General features: G+C 36.7%; 1 protein-coding gene across 1 annotated transcript in view; it reads right to left on the reverse strand.

Moving 5' to 3' along the window:
- Positions 1-8,833, reverse strand: part of FAM199X (family with sequence similarity 199, X-linked) — a 30,480-nt gene that overhangs the window by 5,480 nt on the left and 16,167 nt on the right. The gene's annotated exons all lie outside the window — the stretch shown is intronic.

Genomic DNA, 8,833 nt, shown 5'->3' on the forward strand with positions numbered 1-8,833 from the left:
CTAAAATTATAAGAGTCCATAATCATCATCAAGGCTTTCAATTTATACTGTGAATGTGACTAGGGCCCAGACAACTTAACGAATAACCAGCTTTGGTCACCATTTCAGGATACCTCGGTGTTCTGCCACTAACTGGATTTGTATCAGTGACTGTGCTAGACATATTGCCAACATAAAGACAATTAAATCATGGTCCTTGTCCTCAAGTCTGTATGAACAACTTCAAGACATTAAAAACAATTTAACATATGCTGCAAACACTTCAAGGACCAGAAGTATCATTAATGAAAAATTAAAAGGAAAATGGTTGAAGACAAAGGATAGACAAATGAGAAATAAAACCAAGCTAAATGCACAGAAAATAAAATCAATTTAAAGTGATATAAATAGCAAAAATATGTTCTATAATTTTATATTGCCCATTAAACACAGCAGATATAATTTTTAACAGCTTAATTGATGTATAATTTTATACACAGAAATGCACATATTTAGTTGTATAATGTATACAATTTGATGAGTTTGCACATACCCATCACCATTATCAAGGTAATAAACATATCTGTCACCTTCAAAAGTTCCAATGGATTTAATTTTAAATAAATGTATTTAAGTCATTCATCAAAGACAAAGTATTTTCTTCTACAAAGTACATAACAATTTTCAGAAATACTGGTTTCATTTTTACAAGGTATAAAATAGCATCTTGTTAAGTTGCATTTATAGAGTTTGCAATCGTATCTGAACTCTGAACTCTTTGGTAGGGTTTTGAAGCTACCAAAAGAGAAGAGCTACTTTATGAAGAGTATTATAATCACATGTACTTGAACTCCTATTGTATACACAGCAGTATACTAGGTACAGGAGAGTCAAAGGAGTTTAAGTCTTTACACAAAAACTTTATACTCTATTTGAAAAGGTAATACAGTAATACAAACACACAATTATAAACATAGCACATAATGAACACTAAGTTTGAGATGGCGTGTCATCAATGGAAATATCAAGCAATTGGTTAAAGCTGCAGGATTAAAGTTGGGAGAGCTACAAAGGACTGTAGGCAGAGATGGGAAGTCAATACTAAACAAAAGATGAGTGAAGCCACAATGATGGGGTCAATCATCATGCAAGATGACTGACATTCAGAATGAAAACAAAGTTGAGAGAGAACATTCTTTCTGTAGGTAGCTGCTCCTCTTTAAAAATCTACATTTTCACAATGACAGTCATTGATGAATACAAGTATGTAAGTCACTTCCAACAATTTGACTTCTTTTAAAATCTCATTAATGAACATTGCTGGAATTGTTCACCACTGGTCCTAATCTTATCTTGTTAATGATTGTTGAATACCCACAGGAAAGCTATCTCTCTTTCAGACTTTAATGGGAAAAAATAAAATGCTTTCATATTTTCCCTTTGACTTCAAATCTCATTAGAAATCTCATTGGGGTCCCTAAAACAAAATGGGACCCTCCTCACCATATGAAAGGCTTCCCATACTTCAAGATCCTTTGATAAATGAGGCTAAAAAAAAAGAACTCTTAAAATACCTATATTTTCAAAATTGAAGAAAAACTTTCATCTGAATCTTTAGAGTATCTGCTAAGTACCAGACCATATGCTAAGCACTTGTAATTGTATCTTTAATTCTGTTTATGTGTTGTTCAGGGAGGTGGTATAAAAAGGCAATTAATGGTTCCTTGGCCATTTAATTTTTTTTCAGGGAGAAGTAAAAAGATGCCAGAGTTCCAATCCCAGCTCCACCGTTCACTAGCAGTGTGAATTTGTGTAAGTTTTTCTTTGAGGCCAGGTGCAGTGGCTCACACCTGTAATCCTAGCACTCTGGGAGGCCGAGGCAGGTGGATTGCTGGAGCTTATAAATTTGAGACCAGCCTGAGCCAGAGGGAGACCTTGTCTCTAAAAAATTAGCCAGGTGTTGTGGTGGGCGCTTGTAGTCTTAGCTATTTGGGAGGCTGAGGCAAGAAAATCGCTTTAAGCCCAAGAGTCTGAGCTTGCTGTGAGCTGTGACACCATAGCACTTTACCCAGGGTGACAAAGTGAGACTCTGTCTCAAAAAAAAAAAAAAGAAGTTTGTCTTTGAGCCTCAGAGTTCACAGTAAAATGTGGTTAATACTATCAATCTCTTAGCTCACCTCCCATAACTCAGTGGTTAGAGTGCCGGCCATATACACTGGGGCTGGCAAGTTCAAACCCAGCCTGGGTCTGTTAAACAACAATGACAACTACAACAAAAAATAGCCAGGCATTGCAGCAGGTGCCTATAGTCCCAGCTACTCGAGTGGCTGTGGCAAGAGAATCGCTTTAGCCCAGGAGTTTGAGGTTGCTGTGAGCTGTGATGCCACAACAGTCTACCAAGGGTGACATAGTGAGACTCTGTCTCAAAAAAAAAAAAAACATTATCAATCTCAAATGATTAGTGAGAGCTTTATATGAGATTAATATGCCTGGTATATTAAACTAAACTCAGTAGAAGACATGTTTCTTTTCCTACCCCTTGCCATTATTTTGAATTTTTAGAAAAGGTAGGATAGATCAGGTGGGGTGGCTCACATCTGTAATCCTAGCACTCTGGGAGACTGAGGCGGGTGGATTGCTTGAGATTACGAGTTCAAGACCAGCCTGATTAAGAGTACTCTTGCTGTCTATACTTAAAATACAAAAAACTAGCTGGGCATCATGGTGGGTGCCTGTAGTCCTAGTTGCTCAGGAGGCTAAGGCAAGAGGATTGCTTAAGCCCAAGAGTTTGAAGTTGCTGTGAGGTATGACACCATGGCATTCTACCCAGGGTGACAGGGTGAGGCTGTCTCAAAAAAAAAAAAAAAGAAAGAAAGAAAGAAAGAAAGAAAGAAATGGTGGCATCAACCCTCAGAGAATGCCACGTGTTGCTAAACTGGCTAGGTTAAGTTAAACAAGGCAGTGTTTCAGAAGAATAGAAGGGGAAAAAGAAAAAGCCATTTAGGTAAGGAATCATAGATGAAAAAAAGAACATGGGGTGAGGTAACATCACAAATTAAAACAGAACAGGGCGGTGCCTGTGGCTCAAAAGGGTAGGGTGCCGGCCCCATATGCTGGATTCAAACCCAGCCCTGGCCAAAAAAGATAAAAAATAAAACAGAAAAGCAGTGCTAGGTATTTATAAGTTCAACAGACGACCCAGAAAGTGTTATACGATATGTAGAAGAGGGCTGATAACATACTTTCTAAGAAGTAATTTGATGAAAATGGTCTTTAGGGAAGATTAATTTAAAAGCATTATGGGCATAAAATACAGTGAAGTAAGACAGAACTAAACATAAAGCTCTTGTAATCTAAGCCTGGACTAAGACAAGCAAAAATGGAAAGAAAAATGAAAGAAGATGTGAAGCAAGCTTACAGATCTAATCCAAAACCTCATTTTACAAAACCAAGGAAAAATGATATCCACAAGGGGTTCAATTAAGTGGAAGAATCCAAAGTAGGACACAAGTCCAGTGCTTTCAACTATGCCAGACAGTCTTGCGTTGAAGACAGTTTGGAATGAGAGAAGAATGCAAGTTGGGATATAGAGTTTGTAGTAATAATGGGAGAAGCAAGCACAAGTGTCTTTAGACAGAAAATAGTTATTTTCCACTATGCTATGACACATGTCACAAAGGAGAGATTATTTTTTTTCCATGGAAACATTGTAATTGGAAGTTGCATCACTGTCCAGGAACTCCACATCAGATAATAGGTTAGTATTAAATAATAAGGTCATCCAAGTAGAAATGTGAAGTAGTCAATTGGAGATATGGGACTATAGTAGTAGGTATACAGTAGAATTAATTGTATGTGCTCCTATATATTTATTAGACTAGCAATTTTCCATTTTATAACTGATAATATATCTCAGAATAAAAATGATTAATAACTCCCATTCCGTATTTTTCATGGACAGTATCTGGCATATTCATATTATAATCAGTAATTGTAACACAAAGAAAGCATTAAATCAAATCTCTGCCATATTTTCTGCAGGAAGCTGCAGAATTTTATGACTAAGCTCATTTCTGTAACAGCTAATGTGTAATTTCAGACTGTACCTCTAGGTTTCAAGTATGACAGAATTACTCACTCTTTAAATTTTCTAACATTTGCTGCTCAACAACAGAAATAATTTCTTAAGCTCTGAGTCTGGTCAAATATATCCTTAATAATGAAAGAATTGCAAGGAGAGAAAACTATCAGCAAAATGCTAAGATGCTACTTCATTCTAAGGTTAAGATCTCTGATCAAGTAGTTAGTATTTCTCTTACCAGAGAATATATAAATCATTTGTGTAGTTTTCAATCACAATATAATACAAATTTTTAAACTATAGTAAATTATTTTTAATCTGTATTAATCCTAACATATAATTTGTAATTTTCTTCTCAAATATTTATTGCTCATCATTATAAGGTCCCACAAAGACAAGACAACATTTTACACCTTTAAATATTTAAATAGCAAATATCCATGGTAACAGAGTACCTATACTCCAATTTCAGAAGTGAGAAAACACATCACTAAGGCAAGATTTTTGTTCCAGTGTCGTAGTCACTCAAGTACATTAACACTGAGTGGTTGGGGATGGTTTTCCACTCTAACTACTCATGAAATGAATAAAGAAGCCATCAATTAGATCTTAAAATTGCCTGCCATCTTGCAATATTATGGATAAGACTAAATAAATCACGTAATATAGGCAGAAGAAATATCTCAGAACTACCAGCATTCAATCTGATTATGCTTTACTAAGAATCCTTATAGTGATTTTCTTTTCTGTTTTTTTTCCCTTTTTGAGACAGGGTCTTGCTATGTTGCTTGACTAGGATACAGTAACAATTCACTGCAACCTCAAACTCCTGGGCTCAAGCAAGCCTCCAGACACAGCCTCCTAAGTAGGTGGGACTACGGGTGTATGCCACCATGCTCTGCTAATTTTTTTTAAGGTCTTGTTGAGATGGGGGTTCTCACTATGTTGCCCCCGCTAGTCTTGAACTCCTGACCTCAAGCAATCCTTGCACCTTGGCCTCTCAAAGTGCTAGGCTTACAGGCATGAGTCACTTTACCTGCCCTGATTTTAAATACAAAGCATACACTTGAAAAAAAGCGACACTGAAGAATAAAATGATATCTGTACAAAGGTGGTCACTGTTGTGATATGTTTATATTTTATATTCTAGTATTATTTATTTATTTATTTATATTTGCCCAGGGGCTGGGTTTGAATCTGCCACCTCCAGCACATGGGGCTGGCACCCTATTCCTTTGAGCCACAGGCACCGCCATATATTCTATTATTTATAATAAAAAGAATATGAAACAAATATAAATATAGGAATGGTTTCACAAGTTCTACTAGATCTAATTGCAAGAATATTATGTAGCCACTAAAAAAAATCATTATGACTATTATGAAAAAGTTTATGATATGTTAAAAGAGAAATTTTATTATAAAGTTTTATCCAGAAGAGGAGAGAACATTTCCTAAGTCCTATGAAGCCATTATTACTCTGACACTAAAGCCTGGCAAAGACATGACAAGAAAATTACTGACCAATAACCATTATGAATATAGATGCAAAATTCATTAACAAGATACCAGAAAACTATATTCAGAAGCAGAATAAAAGTTCTCCCAGAAGATAGGGAAAAAGAAGCAGGCTCACTTTCGGCACTTCTATTCAATATTGTACTTGAAATTTAGCCAGGGCCATTAAGAAAGAAGTAAATGGAAGGTCAAATATTAGGGGCAGAGCAAGATGATAGACTAAAAACATCTCTCTACTAGCCACTTGCTGCAAGGCAGGGGAAAGAAAACTTCAGCTACCTTTGGCCAGGGGAATGTACCTGGAGACACCACTCTGAGGGGCACATTAAAGCAGTAGTGTACCACAGAAACCAATGAGGAGGTCTGGATCCGAGGAAAACTAGCATAGAAAGCGAATACATGGGAATGGGTGGCCTGCTCCCAGAGGACTGGGGACAGGCAGGAGCTGTCCTGCAGGTTTGATTTGGGGTCAAATTGCTTGCTGGAGCTGCCTTGGAAGGTTTAAATGAGTGGGTAGACTCGAACAGTGTCGAGCAGCTGGGTTTAAATACTGGGTGGGGTGGATCTCCCATTGGCTTGGCTGCTAGCTGAGCTGCCCTTGACAATGCTGTGTGGGAGAAATGGTCAGCTGGGTGCAGGGCCAGCTCTAGCATACCTGCTGAGATTGGGAATCCACTCTTGCATTCAGCTGAACAGTTCTTGCACCCCTGAGGATTGTTGTCATGGGACACTGGGAGATGTGCCTCCTAAGGAATCTGGTGAGAGCTTCAAGACCCAACCACCATGGGGCTGGATGCTGATGAAACAACCAGGCCCTAATTGAGGGCAACTAAGTCAAGAAGACAGGACTCGGCTCAGCGCCTGTGACTCAAGTGGCTAAGGTGCCAGCCACATACACCTAAGGTGGTGGGTTCGAATCCCCAGCCTGGGCCCGCCAAACAATAATGATGGCTGCAACCAAAAAATGGCCAGGCGTTGTGGCGGTCACCTGTGGTCCCAGCTACTTGGGAGGCAGAGGCAGGAGACTCACTTGAGCCCAGGAGTTGGAGGTTGCTGTGAGCTGTGATGCCATGGCACTCTACCCAGGGGGATAGCTTGAGGCTCCGTCTCAAAAAAAATAAATAAATAAAATAAATAAAAAAAGAAGATAGGACTCAATCTCCTTAGCAACTAGAGACTGGTTTCTAGCACTCGTTGTTCACAACAAACCAGCAGTTATGTTCCCTGTCTCCTAACACCAGAGTGCCACCTGATGTCCAGGCAATATATTGCTATATATATGCATATGTATATCTATATACCTATGTATAATATACATATATATACACACACATACAGTTATACATATATTTTTCCCCTTTTCTCTTATTGTTGTGGTTGTTACTGTTTTTTCTTTTTGTTTTGCTTTTGTTTAGTTGGTTGTACTTTGATTTTTTCATTGTTACTTTCTTTAATAGCATTTTTGTTATGGTTTTCAGCCCCTGTAACCCTTTCTTATTTCTCTTCTCTTTTTCTCTTTTGGCATAGACTTTTATACTTTTCTCATCTTTCCCACATAAATTTTTCAAATGACAGCTAAGATATCCCTTTTCCCCTTATCTTATAAAATTGTATGTTTAATTTTCTTTATTTATTCTCATTTCTTTTTTTTTACTTTCCTTGTCTCTGAGTGCCAGGGGTCACAACAGTGGTCTAAGCTCACAGTCCAGGGTGTCCTTCTAGCTTTGGACTTTGGAAAGACAGTATTTGCCAGGTGCCCGCTGTGACATACTGCTGAATTTTTCTTTTCATTTTTTTTCTTTCTCTTTCTATATTTGGCAGAGGTGAGGTCTTGCTTTTTTGCCAAGGCTGGTGAGGAGCTCCTGGCACAAAGGGACCTGATCAGCCAGCCCCCACCAACTGCTGGAGTTGGAGTGTGGCCACAGCACCCTGTCCAACAACATCATTTCTCCTGTTGCTCTCTTTCTGTCCTCCTTCTCTCTTTTTCTCTAATTCTATACATTCACTCCTTTTTTGTTTTGTTTTTTTTTTCTCTTTCTCCCTGCTTGCTCTTTACCATTCTATTCCTTTTAGCCTTGTATCAGGAGGGCACTTCAGCAACTAAGCTCTGAGACAAGGTAATTCAAAAGAAAAGGAGGCAGTGAGAAGGAAAAATAGGGGAAGGAAGTGAATGAGAAGAAAACACAGATGAGGAGAAAGCAACAGAAAAATTCTGGCAACATCAGAATTCTACCCAAAACAGTATATATGGAAAAAACTGATAGAACTGCAAAAAACAAATAGACAAATTATAGTCAAAGATTTCAACATCCTACTCTGACAACTGATACAAATAAACAGAAAATCAGTAGAAATGTAGAAGATTAAGAACACTATCATAAAACTTGCCCTAACTGACATTTATGTAAAAATCCCATAAAACAATAGCATTTTTTTCAAATGTATATAGAATATTTTTAAAAACAGTTCCAGCTATAGATCATAAAGTAAGCCTCATAAATTTAAAAGGATTCAGGTTATACAGAGTTCTGTTCCACCACTGTTACGCAACATTGGAATTACAAATCTACAAGAAACTTCTTAAGCATTTGAAAAATATATACCACAATTCCAAATGACACTGGGTCAAAAAAAGAAATCAAAAAGAAAACTAAAGTGTTTTAAAACTGTATAAAAATGAAAATATTTAACACTCATAATTTGTGAGTTATAGATAAAGCAGCATTTAGAAAGAAATTTATAGTCTATATTAATAAGAATTGTCTCTACTTTTACATTAAAAAACTAGAAAAAAAATAAATTAAATTAAAAGTATGTAGAAAAAAAGGAAAATCAGAGAAAATCAAAGAAATACACAACAGAAACAACAGAGAAAATAAATATAACCAAAATCTTGTTATTTAAAAAGATCAATAAAATATCTATAAACCTCTAGTCAATAGATGAGGGGAGGGAAAAAAAAGAAAATACACAAATTACCAATATCTGTTATGAATGTATGTTATCACTATAAATTCTATAGATATTAAAAGGCTAATAAGGAAATATTATGTAGAATCCCTAGCCATGAGTTCAACAACATACATTCCTTGAAAAGATAAAAACTAACAAAGTCGACTGAAGAAGAAATAGATAACCAGAATAGCCCTCATGGAGAAGTTAAATTTGTAATTTAAAAGCTATCTCAAAGAAAAAACTTTGATCCAGATAGCTTCCCTGGTGACTTCAACTAAATATTTAGGCAAAAAAAAAAAA

Source organism: Otolemur garnettii, unplaced genomic scaffold (genome assembly GCF_000181295.1).
Source record: "Otolemur garnettii isolate 467f Iridium unplaced genomic scaffold, OtoGar3 scaffold00216, whole genome shotgun sequence".
In the NCBI taxonomy this organism is placed as follows: Eukaryota; Metazoa; Chordata; class Mammalia; order Primates; family Galagidae; genus Otolemur; species Otolemur garnettii.